The sequence below is a fragment of the Ambystoma mexicanum genome, chromosome 13 (genome assembly GCF_040938575.1).
Source record: "Ambystoma mexicanum isolate Mex_15411 chromosome 13, UKY_AmexF1_1, whole genome shotgun sequence".
In the NCBI taxonomy this organism is placed as follows: Eukaryota; Metazoa; Chordata; class Amphibia; order Caudata; family Ambystomatidae; genus Ambystoma; species Ambystoma mexicanum.
The window spans coordinates 813484719-813501641 of record NC_090938.1 but is presented as its reverse complement, the minus strand read 5'-3'; positions in this window follow the sequence as shown (position 1 = coordinate 813501641).

The window sequence follows — 16923 nt, the reverse complement described above, 5'->3', positions numbered from 1 at the left end:
CAGTTGACTGTTCCAGATTCGTGATGATCCAGTAGACGCATGCAGTCCAATAAGCGTTCCGAGTTGGCAGCAGGTAAGCAAGTTGAAAAGGATTTAAGCGGGTGCAGTCCGGTAAGCGTTCCCGAGTTTGCAACAGGTAAGAGAAGCGTAGCGGGCTTAAGCGAGTGCAGTCCACTAAGCGATCTGAGTTGGCAACAGGTAAGAGAAGTGTAGCTGGCTTAAGCGAGTGCAGTCCAGTAAGCGTTCAGAGTGGGCAACAGGTAAGAGAAGCGTAGCGGGCTTAAGCGAGTGCCGTCCAGTAAACGTTCTGAGTTGGCAACAAGTAGGAGAAGCGTAGCGGGCTTAAGCTGGTGCCGTCCAGTAAACGTTCCGAGTTGGCAGCAGGCAAAACAAGTTAAAGCAGAATCAGAAAACCAAGCAAGGGAAGTCGAAATACAGACCAGGGGATCGAAAACCAGGAAACAAGGTAACAACAAGACGTAGCAGCTTTCAGAATAAATCCAGAAGCAGTGCCGTGCAGAGCGGGTAGAGTTTATATTACTAACTGCTGACTGCACGCACAACGCGCCGCCGTAATCTTAAAGGCATACGCGTATGCAATGGAAGCCAGCGTTTCCATGGCAACCCATAGCTTTCTCTGAAGGAACGCGTGCTTCTGGATGAACAGGTTTTCTGAGGGCTTAATTTGATTCCCCAATTCTTAGGAATACAGGCAGATTTGCTGGAGGCATGGGAATGTTTCCTCTTGTGTGTACCTGGTTCAAGACAAGATGAGGGAGAACTGAACGGAACCTTGACAGTCCTCGGGGCTCAATGTCTCTTGGGCGATCTCAAAATAGGATGTACATACATTTCTCTCTTGTTCAAGAGCAGGGCAGGTCATTATAAAATGATACAGATTCTCTGTCTCAGCCTGATTTTTACATATCCGACAAAAGATTACGTTATTTTCTTGTTGTTTAGTTCTTACTAGTCTCTCTCTTGTGGGTAGTATGTTTAGATAGAATTTCAGGTAGAAAGCTCTTATACCTTTATCAGGAAATATAAACGGGTAAGGTGGCAATTCGCTAATGGCTCTAATCTCCGATTTACTTGCCTGATTCTCTTTATAAAGATTTTTAGTTTCATTCGTATTTATCCAATCATTATATATTATTTGTTTCTTGGCATGTTGAGGTCTTATTTGTAACATTTCGTCTGATATATCTTCCTTTATAAGTTCTAATGCTATTTGTTGTTTCCATTTTGTTAATATCCTTGCATTTATGGCATTAGTCTTTGTCTGAAAGATTTCCAGCGCCGACACTTTTTGCTCACCAGTTATTTTTCGATAAAGATGTAGTTTTTTCCAGCGTACAACTGATGAAAGCGATTGTACTGCTATTTCGGCCTGTATTCGAGCTATTGGAAATAGAATATAGCTTCAAGTATAGGCCATATGTTCTCATATTTAATAATGTTTCGCTTCCGTATGTCAGTATCGGAATAACCTTACTTCTGTAAAATGTAATAATTGGACGGAACGAAAACTTACCATATTTTTTATGGAGTATGTATCCTTGTCTCACCAGTATTATTACTTTTTTTCTTAGTTGGAGCTCCCATTCTTTTTCGTCCATTGTATGGCTGATTGCAATTCCCAGATACTTATAGGAGGAAACTATATTGATTAGGCAGCCATTGATATGTATCACTGGTTTCTTTTCCTTTTGTTTTGGTTTCCTAATAGCCATAATTTTGGTGTTCGTTATGTTTCTTTTTAGATCATTTCTTGCCATGTAATCTGCAAGCAATCCAAGACTCTGCTGTAGGCCTTTTGGTGTTTTGTCAAGCAGTATGATGTTGTCTGCATACATCATTATTGGCAGCCTTGTTGAATCTATTCTTGGCGTATTTATTTTATTAGACATCATTTCACATGGAAGATCTGATGTGAACAAATTAAAAAGGGCTGCCGCCAGCGGGCAGCCTTGCTTTAGGCCATTCCAGGTCTCAATATAGGCAGTCATTTGCCCGTCTTCAGTTAACCTTACTCGTATTTTAGTCGAAGAGTAGAGTAACTTTACTGGTTGTAATATGTGTGTGGGGCAGTTCCACTTTTCCAATTTGTTCCATAACAGTTGTCTGTTGACACAGTCGGTCGAATGTGAGATGTAGATCAACTGTCAGAGCTTGCTTCTTCTTGGCGCAGAGGCAGCACAAACGCAGCAAAAACACCTCCCTCCCCGTTAGGTCTTAGCACCTGGGAATTGACAGCACAGGCCACCTTGACCCTTCGGGGCAAGAGGGTTAGGGTCCGTTGGATGGATAGGTACGGGAAGTTAGGAACACCGGTAAAAGGAAATAGGTAGAGGTAGTGGATGGGAAGAGGGGATAGCAGGGTCACATGCTCCTCGGCTCCAGTTCCAAGAATACTCCGCCCTTTCACACTCGCACCCTTCACTCACTCTTCTACTGTGTGTGTGTGTCTTTAATCACCCTGGGCCTTTGTGCTGGAGCCCTCACCAGTAATTCTCAGACTTCACAAATAATACTGGTCACAAGTATTTGCCTTGCTAGAAATCGTACATTAACTCATGCACGACTTATTCTCTTCCCCACATTACTGCATGCGAGGATTTAACACTGCATTCACTGCATGCAGCTACAATTGCGATTCCCCCAGAAATAACCTAAATAAGCACTTAGCTTCGTTTTGCCAGAAGTCTGTGGCTTTTCCTGGCCCTTTTCGTGTTGGTTGGCCACGATCTTCTCTGGTTTTCTCCTGTCTCTGCAATAAGCAAGAATCGAGTCAATAAGGTGCGGAATGCATGTGCGACTGAGTTCTGGGCTAGAAGTTATCCGCGTGGCGGAACAGCCGCTCCGGATCCACGCGACTATAGTCTACACATAAGCGGGCATGGTTAGTTTCAGTCTCATGCAGGGTTAATGATGTTAAGGGATCTAGGGTTCCCTCCTAGTGAGTTCCCGTTTCCTGCCAAGCGCGGGCTGGCCGGAGTAGGAACCGCTCCTGTTACGTGGCCCCTCGAATGCTACGGGCTGTCAGCGCTAGGTAAGTAACACACTTATCTTTGGTTTTGTACGCGGGGCCTGGGGTCTTGCAGGCGTTGGGCGGAAACGCCCCGCGTGAGCTTGCCTCCGGAGCTCTCAGAAACACGTCCTTCCAGTTCGCCGGTCAGTATTGCGAGCGGCGTCACTCGGGCGCGGCTCGCGCATGCGCATTCGTGCGATCGGGGGCGTGGCGGTCTTCCCACGCGCAGGTTCGGCTGGAGGACGGCCTGCTGGGAAGTGTAGTTTCCGGGCTGTTCTCCATCCCTGGGCCACGGTCCTACAGAAGGGATGGAGAACACGCCTGGAATACCTGGTGGAATGCTTTCTGGCTCCTTTTCCACCCTTAGTGCACACCATGAGTGCATTTACCCCCACACCTGCTCCAGTCCTGACAGTACTCCCCCTCCCTCCTTCAGGCCCTGGTTTAAGGGGATGGTTCAGATGAAACCGCCGGAGGAGTCGAGGAGCATGGATGTTCTCTGCGGGTTCCCAGGACCTTTCCTCGGGGCCATACCCTACCCAATCCACCAAATAATATAATTTCTTGTGCCTGATACTAGAGTCTAGAATACTTTTGACTTCAAATTCGGGATGACCCCCTACAAGAAGGGGTGGAGGTCTTTTAGTTCTTACCAAGGCAGGGGCTGGTTTCACCAAGGCAACATGGAACACAGGGTGTATTTTCATGCGTGGGGGCAGAGTTAACTTCACCGCAACTGGGCCTACTAGAGCTTCTACCGGGAATGGCCCTATGAAACGAGGCATGAACTTGCGTGATCCTTGCAGATGAAGATTCCGCTTAGACAGCCACACCTTATCCCCAACTTGATACGGGGGCCCAATTCGTCTTTTCTTGTCAGCCTGATGCTTGTAAGCCTGTTTGGCCGCAATCAGATTGCGTTGAACAGATTGCCAGATGTCTTTTAGTTTTTTTTGCTTTTCTACTGCTGCTGGTACTTCAGGTATTCGGTCTTGAGGTACTGGTTGAAACCGGGGATGATAGCCATACAGGCTATAAAAGGGTATTGTCTTGGTAGAGGAATGTATTGCATTATTGTAAGCGAGTTCTGCAAGCCAAATGACATCTGCCCAATTCTCTTCTTTTCCCTGGGTGAGGCATCTGAGGTATTGTTCCAAAGTCTGGTTCAGCCTCTCCGTTTGACCGTCGGTCTCTGGATGATAACTAGTGGATAAGCGTATATCAATTCCCACTGACTTGCAGAATGCCTGCCAGAATCTTGACGTGAACTGTGGTCCCCGATCAGAGATGATGTTATAAGGTAATCCATGTAGACGGATTACATGTTGTGCAAACAAGCTTGCTAGAGTACTGGCTGATGGGGTTCCTTTGCAGGGTATGAAATGCACCATTTTGGTAAGGTAATCTACTATAACAAATATTGCTGTGAATCCTTGACTCTGGGGTAGTTCCACTATTAAATCCATTGACACGGTGTGCCATGGAGTAGACGGCGTAGGTAAAGGTTGTAAGTGTCCAGCTGGTTTTTGATGGTCGGCTTTGTTTCTCAGGCACACTTCACATTCTGTTACGTACTGCCGAACATCTTTGCACACGGTTGGCCACCAAAAGTGACGTCTCACCAGTTCGATGGTTTTTGTGTTTCCTGGGTGGCCTACAAACGGGGAATCGTGACACCATTGAATTGCTTGTTGACGAAGCGGCGTTGTGGGTAAAAATAACGCTGTCTTATAAAATGGTAATCCATCCCTTACGGACTGGTCCTTGTCTTGCATCGCCCATCGAGCCAATTCCTGAGCTGACATTGCTGTCCTAATGTTGTCAAACATGGTATCTACTGTTGCACTCCCTATGAAGCGGCCTGGGTCCACCATAGGCCTGGGTTCCTCTTTTCTTGATTCCAATGAGTCAAGACTTGGTTCTGGGTACCGCGAGAGTATATCTGCCTTCCGATTTTCTACTCCTGGACGATAGGTCACCACAAAGTCGTATTCTGAAAACTGCGTTGCCCACCTTAATTGCCTGGGACTGAGGGCCTTTGCCGATTTTAAAAATTGTAAATTACGATGGTCAGTGTAAATGGCCACCGTGTGCTGGGCCCCCAGAAGGTAGTGACGCCACTCATCAAATGCTGTCTTGATCGCTAACAACTCCTTGTCGGCTATTACGTAATTTTGCTCCGCTGGTAAAAGCATTCGGGAGTAATAAGCGACTGGATGTAGTTGTCCATTTGCGTCCCTTTGAGAAAGAATCGCCCCAACAGCATAACTGGAAGCATCGGTTTCGATAACATATGGTTTAGCTGGATCTGGATGCTGTAATACAGGGGCGGTGACAAACGCTCTCTTTAGAGCCTCAAAGCCTGCTTCGGCGTTTTTATCCCACAAAAACGGCACTCCTTTTCGTAGAAGCCTGGTAATGGGTTGCACTTTCTTTGCGAAGCCATCTATGAAACGACGGTAGAAGTTGGCAAAGCCAAGAACGGATTGGATGTCCTTGACCGATTTTGGAGATGGCCAATCCATGATGGTCTGCACCTTCTTCTTGTCCATGGTGACCCCTTGTGGAGACAGCACGAATCCAAGGAACTCGACTGTGGTCTGATGAAATTCACATTTCTCGAGCTTAGCATACAGATGGTGTTCGCGTAGCCTTTGCAGAACCGCTCTGACGTGTTTTCGATGTTCTTCTAAGTTCTGAGAGTATATCAAGATGTCGTCGATATAAACTATTGCGAATACATCCAAATACCCACGTAACACTTCATCAAGGAAATGTTGGAATGCTGCCGGAGCATTGCACAGTCCGAACGGCATGACCTGGTACTCGTAGAGGCCGAACTTGGTCCGAAAGGCCGTTTTCCATTCGTCCCCTTGGCGTACTCTTACTAGATGATAGGCCCCCCTGAGGTCCAGCTTTGTATACACGGTGGATCCACGTACCTGGTCCAACAGCACCGGTATCAGGGGTAAGGGGTAACGGTTTTTAATGGTTATCTTATTGATGGCCCTATAGTCTATACACGTTCTCAGGTCTCCGGTCTTTTTGGGAACGAAGAATAGGGGAGAAGAAACAGGGGACGTTGAGTGTCTAATGAAACCATTTGCCAGATTGGATTCTATGTAGTCCTTCAGATACTTGTTTTCGGCTTCGGTGAGAGCGTATATTCGACTACAGGGTAGCACTGCTCCTGCTTCTAAATCAATCCGGCAGTCAAAAGGCCGGTGCGGAGGCAGAGTCTCGGCTGCCACCTTGCTAAAAACATCCCTGTACTCTTCGTACTCGGTTGGCAAGCCTGCGATCGCACTACTTCCCACGTAAAGTGCCAGGGGTTCTGGCGGGGTCTTCTGGCAGTGAACTTGGCAACAGCTAGATTCCAGCTGGACTGTCCCGGTACTCCAATCGATTATTGGGTTGTGAAGACGCAACCAGGTGAGCCCTAAAATGAAGCCAAACTGCGGAGCCGCAATTACATCGAAACTGAGGATTTCCTGGTGTGTGGTATTAACCTCCAAAAGCAAAGGTTCTGTCTGCTGCGTGACGGGTCCAGAAATCAGGGGCGAACCATCCACAGTGTTCACCTCTTCTGGTACTGTCTTCATGGTTACCGGAAGACCCAATTTCCTAGCCATTTGGACATCTACAAAGTTTCCTGTGGCACCAGAATCCACCATCAAGGTTACAGAAACACATTTTCCTTGCCATTGTAAACTGCCTACTACCGTTACATGGGTAGTCTGATTCGTGTATACATTTGCCAACATATATGGGGTGTTTTTAGCTTCGCTCGCTCCTGCCACCCTCACGGGCGAGCTATCGCGTTTCCCGACATCCCTCCCTTAGGTGGCTTGTTGGGACATTCCCGTACGAAATGTCCTGCTTTACCGCAATAAAGACATAGCTTGTCCTTTCTCCTCTTCTCCTTCTCTTCCTTGGACAATGGTCCCCGTACGGAACCTATTTGCATGGGTTCATCGGCCCCCTTCTCCGATACCCTGGTGGTTTTCTGCTGATCCAACCTCGTTACTGGTTTGTTCTCCCAGCGACGCCGGTCCTGTCTCCGTTCACTTTGCCTTTGGTCTAGCCTAAGAACAAGATCTATCATGGTTGAGCAATCCCCAGGTTGGGGGTCCACTTGAGCTACCAAATCTTTGAGCTCCTCCCTGAGCCCCTGATAGAACAGGGCCATCCTCTTCTCCTGTGGCCAATCGGTTTCCATAGCCAGCCGATTAAATGCGGTAACGTAGGTGACCAAGTCTTTATTTCCCTGTTTCAGGGTTAGCAGTTCCCTATCCTTCAGCAAGGACGCAGCCCTACGGTTGAATATCTTGCCAAATTCCTCAAGGAATATGTCCCAACTGTAGAGCAAGGCATCGTCCTTGTGGACTAACGGTGTGGCCCATGATGCTGCATCCCCGGAGAGGTAGGAAATTACAAATGCAGTACGGGCCTGGGCGGTCCGGAACACAGCAGGCTTAGTCAGAAAATGCAGTTGACATTGCATGATGAACTGATTAAAGTTTTGCGGATCACCATGGTATCGCTCCGGGGCTGCTAGAGGTAAGGATGGTTCTGTAGCTACCTGTACCTGGACTGGGACTGGCGGGGGTGCTCTGGGTAAGGGAGTGGCCTGGGCTTGATTTTGCACAGTCAACGTATGCACCTGCCCTGCCAAGATCTGATAATCCTGCCTGGTTGCCGCTAATTCTGACTTTAGTTCTTGGAGTAGGGTTACCACATCCGCCATGGTTGTGCTGCCTGGGCACCAGACCAATACTTGGGCTCGCAATTCTGTCAGAGCTTGCTTCTTCTTGGCGCAGAGGCAGCACAAACGCAGCAAAAACACCTCCCTCCCCGTTAGGTCTTAGCACCTGGGAATTGACAGCACAGGCCACCTTGACCCTTCGGGGAAAGAGGGTTAGGGTCCGTTGGATGGATAGGTACGGGAAGTTAGGAACACCGGTAAAAGGAAATAGGTAGAGGTAGTGGATGGGAAGAGGGGATAGCAGGGTCACATGCTCCTCGGCTCCAGTTCCAAGAATACTCCGCCCTTTCACACTCGCACCCTTCACTCACTCTTCTACTGTGTGTGTGTGTCTTTAATCACCCTGGGCCTTTGTGCTGGAGCCCTCACCAGTAATTCTCAGACTTCACAAATAATACTGGTCACAAGTATTTGCCTTGCTAGAAATCGTACATTAACTCATGCACGACTTATTCTCTTCCCCACATTACTGCATGCGAGGATTTAACACTGCATTCACTGCATGCAGCTACAATTGCGATTCCCCCAGAAATAACCTAAATAAGCACTTAGCTTCGTTTTGCCAGAAGTCTGTGGCTTTTCCTGGCCCTTTTCGTGTTGGTTGGCCACGATCTTCTCTGGTTTTCTCCTGTCTCTGCAATAAGCAAGAATCGAGTCAATAAGGTGCGGAATGCATGTGCGACTGAGTTCTGGGCTAGAAGTTATCCGCGTGGCGGAACAGCCGCTCCGGATCCACGCGACTATAGTCTACACATAAGCGGGCATGGTTAGTTTCAGTCTCATGCAGGGTTAATGATGTTAAGGGATCTAGGGTTCCCTCCTAGTGAGTTCCCGTTTCCTGCCAAGCGCGGGCTGGCCGGAGTAGGAACCGCTCCTGTTACGTGGCCCCTCGAATGCTACGGGCTGTCAGCGCTAGGTAAGTAACACACTTATCTTTGGTTTTGTACGCGGGGCCTGGGGTCTTGCAGGCGTTGGGCGGAAACGCCCCGCGTGAGCTTGCCTCCGGAGCTCTCAGAAACACGTCCTTCCAGTTCGCCGGTCAGTATTGCAAGCGGCGTCACTCGGGCGCGGCTCGCGCATGCGCATTCGTGCGATCGGGGGCGTGGCGGTCTTCCCACGCGCAGGTTCGGCTGGAGGACGGCCTGCTGGGAAGTGTAGTTTCCGGGCTGTTCTCCATCCCTGGGCCACGGTCCTACAGAAGGGATGGAGAACACGCCTGGAATACCTGGTGGAATGCTTTCTGGCTCCTTTTCCACCCTTAGTGCACACCATGAGTGCATTTACCCCCACACCTGCTCCAGTCCTGACATCAACGAAGGCTATCCAGACCTGTTGGTTTGAGGTCTTAGCTTCATGTTTTATTAGATTCAGGAGAAAGAGATTAATATTTGTACCAACGGTATGGACAAAGCCAGTCTGACGAGGAGCAAATCTTTTTTTTCCTGTGGCCCACTCTGTTAGGGCCCTCAATAGGATAGTTGCAAATATTTTCCCCAAAGTGTCTTATAATGCAATTGGCCTATAGTTTGTTGGATTCCCTTTGTCTCCTTGTTTAAAGATTGGTATTAGGATAGCCAGTCTCCAAGTTGAGGGTATTTGGTTCAGTTGGTTGGTCAAAGTGATAATTTGCAGTATCATATCCGCCCATATCTCGGGTGACTCTTTGATTTTTACATTTGTTAGGCCATCTGGCCCTGGTGCTCGCGAGTTGTTAAGTTTCATGATTATTTGCAAGATTTGATCTCTTGCTATTGTGACTTTCCATCTATTCAATTTAGGTTGAACTGTGGATTCTGGGTTTTCCTTCTTCTTGTATAGGTCAGAAAAGTATTCCAATCAACGGGCTTCGATAACATTTTGTATCTTCTGATGCTGGGCGAACTGTGTTGGATTTAATAGGCTCCATAGATCTCGAGTGTTACGATTATTGAGACAAGACAGCATCGGTTCTGAATCCCATTGTAACATGGCGCTTTTATGAGCTCTTATTCAATTCCGATACTTTTGTTTGGCTATATGCATTGCAAGGTGAGTTTCTTTTGTTTTTGACTTGTTTAAATGTCTGCATAGCTTGTGAAGCTCTCTTTTTTTGCTCGCAATTAACAGATCATAACTGTGAATATGTTGCGTGTTTTGTTTTTTTGGATCTTTTTTCTGTTGATAATAGGGCTCAAACAACCACTCATAATTTATCAGGATCATCTCATCTGATGCTTGATAGATCTGTGTTAAGCCTGATAGGTCGACTGGTTTTATTCTCAATCTGGTAGCCTTTGCATTCAATTCCATAGGGGGAAGTGTACTTTTCTCCTGGTGATGGTCTTGCACCGGCCATATCATTGAAATCATGTGTCATAAACCGTCAGCCTTGGAAACTGTGGTGGAAATGGAAGAAGGGCTACCGGTAGCAGAAGTGAATGCAGCGTTCTAGTTTACCAACGCACGTTGCGACACGTAAAAGTACGAGTCGCACAGAGGCATCAGTGCATTGCAACCCTCCGTCCACTTTGGGTTTACACACTGTGTTTCTGTCGCCTACTGTTGTAAGTGGCACCTGTTTCTCCTTGTTTTCCCCTTCCTCACTTATACCCTCTCTGCTTACCCGCTTGTTCTGTGCCTTTCCACACTGTGGCTCTCCCTCCCTTTGTCGGCTCGGACGGCACTTTCCTTGTCCTCGCCTTCCTTTACTCCGCGTTCCTTTCGGAGCGTCTAGAGTTCTCCGCCTTCGCAGCATTCCGCATTCGGGCCGCACACCCTCTGCGGAGTTCTAGCCATTTCTATCAACAAGCCTGCCTCTACATTTGCTCCGTTTCTCTCGCAGAGCTTCTCTACTGTAACTCACCAGGAAAGATCCTCTTCGGGCTTCTGGGTTCTCTGAGTGCCTTCTGGGAGTTGTGGTCCTCTCCATCTCTACTTCAAGGAACACCCGCCTTCAGTGCCCGCGACCTTACCAGCCTTCCCAGGGTTTTTCAGCTATGCTTTTCCCTGGCCGTGGGGGCCCCCCCTGGGGGTCCCACTGCCGAGCATTTAGCTGATAGGCAAGGTGGCCTCCGGCGGGGCTCGTCCTAAGACACACCACAAAAAGCCGGACCTCGCATGGAGAGCAAGATGGGAAATATCATCCGAAGACTCGTCTGACAACGCTCACACAGGTGAGGAGAAAGTGGAGGCGGGTTCAAGGGACTTGGTACCAGTTTGTCCATCACCTATTCCTGAGATCATGCAATGATCGCTATTAGTATTAATTGTGATCTCTGTTTTTGTCAATAACTTTGCGATATTCGCTGAGATATATATATAGTCCAGTACTGCTTCAGATGTACCTTGTGACCATGTTGGAATTATTCGTCGTTTTGCATTCTGGTAGATTCCAACAAGACTCAGATTTCTTGTTTTCATTTCTTTCACCCATGATTTGTCTCTCCGGGACAAATCATTTTTATCTCTTTGATTTCTGCATTTGTCGAAAATGTGGATATTCAAGTCTCCACATATTATTATATCAATCGCAGTATACTTGTTAACTGACAAGTCTAACTAGATCTGTCAGAAATAGATCTAAGTATTGCGATTCATTGACCGCTACAGGATTCCAATACATGTTAAATATAACGGTCCATGTGGCCTGTTTACATTGTTTATTGTTTTGTTTTTGTAGCACTACATATTGAATCCATGGGTTACAGTTTCTTGATTCAATCGGTGACCAAAGAGGAGTAATTTTTATCATAGTGCTCTGTCCTGACGAAGGTCTTCCTTTCTGTTGTGCAATGGCTGGGTTAGTAAATATGTTATATCCTTCACACGTGAGCGCATGACACAACCATGTCTCTTGTAGACAGATTATTTGGGACTGTTGTAACTTAGGGTCAGATTGATGAAAATGATGTCCATGTCCTCTTGTGTTCCATGAGGTCAGTGTTATGTGTTAATTGTGCTTCTCCTTTAGTTGTTATGAGGACACAGAGGAGGTACTTTCTCTTTCTTTTGTTTGTAGTGAATACTCTCTTCGGATGTATTTGATTCTAGACGTACCCTGTTCGATGTAGGATTCATCTTTCATTCTGTAGGACGAGGATGTATAATGAGACTCATCGTTTCTTGTAGAGGCGAGATTTGTATCCGTCTTATCAAATTCCCGCCTAAGGGTTGCAGATTGTCCCTTTTATTCATCTGAGTGTCATATATTGCCCTCTGGTCTTTATCCCTCTTCCTAGTGCACTTGAATCCAATGCATTGTAGCTGGTCAGTTACTTTTCGGATTTCTTGCATGGTTGTATGGTGTTCTAGTTGTATTACAACTTTGATATTGATATTGATATTTTATTTCTATCGCGTTCATACACAATTGTTTCAGAGCGCGACAAGGCAAGGGAAGGGGAACAGGGGAGAACAAAAACAATGATCTTAATAGGCCCAGTGACATTGAGAACATGCAAGTGCAGGGTAGAGGGAGAAGGGGGAGAAGTGCATGGAAGGGGGAACCAAAAGGAGAGTGCGGAGCGAGAAGGAAACATCTAAAATAATAATAAAATAATAAATAAAAAAGGCAACAAACAATGGGAGTGCAGCCAGCAAGTGGCAAGTGCTGGGTTTATGGCAGCAGGCCATGTAGGTCTGAAAGTGCAGGAAGAAAAGGGGAGGGCTGTATGGGTACAGATACAGACCCCAGTGCAGGAGGTGTCCCGGAGGCAGTGCGTGAGGGTGGCAAGATGAGCAGGTACCTAGGCCCAGAGGACAGAGGGTGGCCAGGTGCATGGTGCCGAGGGAGAGTAGAATCAACAGGGGATAGGGGAGGAGAAGGCAGAAGCAAAGAGGAAGGTTCTGAGGTGCTTCCGGAACCGGAGATGGTTCTCCTCAAGTTTTAGATGGTTCTCCTCCTTAACTTTATCAAGTGTATAGTCATCTAGGAATTTGACCAGTTTTAGGAGGTTTAGGGAGAAGTTATGGATAGGTTGGGTAAGTAAGGGTAAGGTTTTGACCACTGCGCACTCTTCCAGCGAGCTGTTACATAGCACTCATACAAACATACGTCCCTGCTTCTCACTCTACACACACATACAATATCACTATCGCAGTATACAAAGGCACAGCAGCATAATAAACACACATGCGGTAGTGCAGCACTTAGCAGAGGTTAGTTGTTTCCCAGAGTGTCCCTTGTTGTCTTCTGCGATTTCATTGTGCCAGGATGTGTCGTAGTAGCTGTTCAAATGCTGCAAGACAGAGAGTGCTACAGTTAGTGCACATATCAAACACTGACGCATGTGGGCTGCTGTTCACGTGCATGTACGAGGCCGCACATAGCTACTAAACATGCACACTAGGGGCTGCATGTGGCTCTGGAAAGCGGTAACGTGTTAGTTAGGACATGCTGGAGTAAGCAGTTAGTAACGCCTTAAGTTTCAAGAACTGAACGGACATAGAGGCCAAACGCCATGAATGGCTCTGCATTTAAAGTGTTAATACCCCTGTGCCTTCAGGCCAGTATTAAAGACCCAATAGCCTGCCCTGCCCAAATCCATCTACCCCCCATTTACCATACAATGGCTTAAGACATTGGTCACAGTTTTTTGTAGTTTTGGCTATTAGGTGCTGCTTTAAGCCCAAACTATTGCATTTCAGTACAGATAGGGAGAATGGTAAATGAAGAGGGACACACAGCTTGTAGGTGTTGTTTGGTTATTTGCCCACCCATTGACTGCCCATGGCCATACCCACCCAGTTCCTGCCCTTCCCCGTCCAAAACGCCCTCTTCATGGGAATTCTTTGAGCGTGCGTCAGTCAAGCCTTACCATCAAACTGTGCAGTGTTTTCTCAGAGCAGCCTTCAAGAGTTAAGGACTTAATCAGAGCTGTAAACCCGCTAATGGTGTAATACAAAATGTCTTAGACAGGTCTGCCTTGAGCCCCAATGTGTGTCCTTCACTGAATTCCTGTTAAAAACAGGCATTGTGAAAGCCAACAGTTTTGGCTTATGTATAAGTATTAGGCATTTGCCAGGCACTGCTATTAGATGCCCAGGCACTTGCACCATTTTGCTGCTACCATCAACGGCCAGTTAATACCACTACGACAGGGCCTTTCCCATACCAAACACAAAAGCCCAAACTGTTGGCATTACCAATGCTTGTTTAAGATCTCCCAAATGATCATCTCTCTGCAGTGTGATCATTGCTGCACGGCACTGTCATGCCTAAATGAAGGGTTGGGGACGATTGTAGAATATAAGGGCTTTTTTTGTCAATGGCTGGCACCCTACTCGAAAGTTGGGCCACATGTGTGTGCAGACACCTAATTAGCCAATCACCAGCGCGTTTTTTTTCCCTGGACGGTCCCTGCTTGAAAATATAAAAGTGACGAGATGGGGAATAAATCTGAGTTTTGCGAGACTAATGCTCTGCAAACATCAACTAACCACATTTAGAAGAAAAATGTCTTCTCTTCTCACTTGCAAGGTAGGATTTGCCAGAAATGTCCATGCAAAAACAGTTCCGCCTGCATGCTGCGCCATACAAACCACACATCAACAGAGACACACCAACATTACAGTGCAGATCCACTCTAACCAGCACATGCTTGTCCTACAGAGAATATGTGCCACACATTGAATGGGCCGAGGAGAAACACATTGGCATTGCATCTGCTTTACCCGTATCCCCTCCCATTCTATTTCTCTCACCAGTCTAATACTGGATGGACAGATTGTGAAACAAAGGTTGCACTACCATTGTATCTCCATTGCCTGCAGCCCCTCTGCTTATATTTTACTCTCTAAGTGCCTCCTGCACTCCCTCCGCGGCCCCCACACACACACAACCCCAGCTTCCTCCCAAGTTGCAGTTATAACCCACTAAAAATCCCCCAGCATGAAGCTGTGCAGACCACAGTCAGCCCTTAATATGCATGGAAATTAAGTTGGAAACTTCAGAAAGTAAGTAAACCTTGCTTCTTACCTGCCTCCTTGTATACAGACGTGCAGCGTCGTCCGTCGTGTGACTGAAAGTGGAAATGTTTGAAGGAGACGGTATGTTGGTACGCTTTTTCCTACTTCACTTGAGGTAACCCAGACTCAGCAGCTCACACATCACCCAGGACCCAGCCTCAGGATTGGCCCGCCCACCCAGTCCACCCCCACCACACCCCCAGACTCCAGAACCTTAATGCACTTGGAGGAAGAAGCAATTTGCAAGTTGCAAGTTGCAAATGCGGACTTACAATTCACTGGGAGCGGGCCGGGCTGCCAAGGCAGCCCCAGCCTGCCCAGCAACCCGGCTGCTCCCAGTGTGAATTGTTTTTGAATAGTAACACTTGTCTTCAATCACCTGGCACCATGGTGTCACCAACTGTTGCAGTTGGCTCAGGCCCTCAGGGCTGCCTGCAGGGCACTCTGCGCACAGTTGGCAGGGCCCACCCCGGGCCTACTGTGATGATGCAGCCAGCCCAGGCATTCATCAAAGAAAGATAACACTTCAGTGTTACCTTTCGAATGCATCCACGGCAGACCCAGCCACAAAGCAAAGCATGCAACTTAAGTTACTTAAAGTAACGTAAGTTATAAATGGTAACCCCCACACCGGTCCAGGAGTGGTACCGGCCCCCAGGGACTCGCCCTCCAAGTGGTTTCGGCCTGGCCACGGGCCGAATGGCCGATGGCCCAGTCCGACCCTGGTAGAGAAGGGTGAAACAGGGAGAATAGTTCTATACACTAGAAGAGCTTGGGGAGGGGTTGTAAAGAGGGAGAGGAGCCCTGTGCACTAGAAGAGCATGGGGGGATGCAAAGAGGGAGAAGAGCCATGTGCACTAGAAGAGCATGGGAGGGTATTGAAAGAGAGTGAAGAGCCCTGTACACTAGAGGAGCTGGGGGAGGGGATTGAAAGAGGGGGAAGAGCCCTGTACACTACAATAGCTGGGGGAGGGGATTGAAAGAGGGAGAAGAGCCCTGTACACTAGAAGAGCCGGGGGAGGGGGTGCAAAGAGGGGGAAGAGCCCTGTACACTAGAAAAGCTGGGGTAGGGGATGCAGAGAGGTGGAAGAGCTCTGTACAGTACAAGAGCTGGGGGAGGGGATTGAAAGAGGGCAAAGACCCTGTACACTAGAAGAGTTGGGGGAGGGGATTGAAAGAGGGGGACGACCCTGTACACAGAAGAGTTGGGGGAAGAGATTGAAAGAGGGGGAAGAGCCCTGTACTCTAGAAGAGCTGGGGCAGGGGATTGAAAGAGGGAGAAGAGCCCTGTACACTAGAAGAGCCGGGGGAGGGGGTGCAAAGAGGGGGAAGAGCCCTGTACACTAGAAAAGCTGGGGTAGGGGATGCAGAGAGGTGGAAGAGCCCTGTACACTAAAAGAGACGGGAGAGAGGATTCAAAGAGGGGGAAGAGCCCTGTACACTCGAAGAGCTGGAGGAGAGGATTGAAAGATAGAGAGAAGAGCCCTGTGCACTAGAAGAGCTGGGGGAGAGGAGATAGAAAGAGGGGGAAGACCCTGAACAATAGAAGAGCTATGTGAGGGGATTGAAAGAGGGGGAAGAGCCCTGTACACTAGAAGAGTTGGGGGAAGAGATTGAAAGAGGGGGAAGACCCTGAACAATAGAAGAGCTATGTGAGGGGATTGAAAGAGGGGGAAGAGCCCTGTACACTAGAAGAGTTGGGGGAAGAGATTGAAAGAGGGGGAAGATCCTTGTACACTAGAAGAGCTGGGGGAGGGGATTGAAAGAGGGGGAAGACCCTGTACACTAGAAGAGTTGGGGGAGGGGATTGAAAGAGGGGGACGACCCTGTACACAGAAGAGTTGGGGGAAGAGATTGAAAGAGGGGGAAGAGCCCTGTACTCTAGAAGAGCTGGGGCAGGGAATTGAAAGAGGGAGAAGAGCCCTGTACACTAGAAGAGCCGGGGAGGGGGTGCAAAGAGGGGGAAGAGCCCTGTACACTAGAAGAGCTGGGGGAGGGGATGCAGAAAGGTGGAAGAGCCCTCTACACTACAAGAGCTGGGGGAGGGGATTGAAAGAGGGCGAAGACCCTGTACACTAAAAGAGACGGGAGAGAGGATTCAAAGAGGGGGAAGAGCCCTGTACACTAGAAGAGCTGGAGGAGAGGATTGAAAGAGAGAGAGAAGAGCCCTGTGAACTAGAAG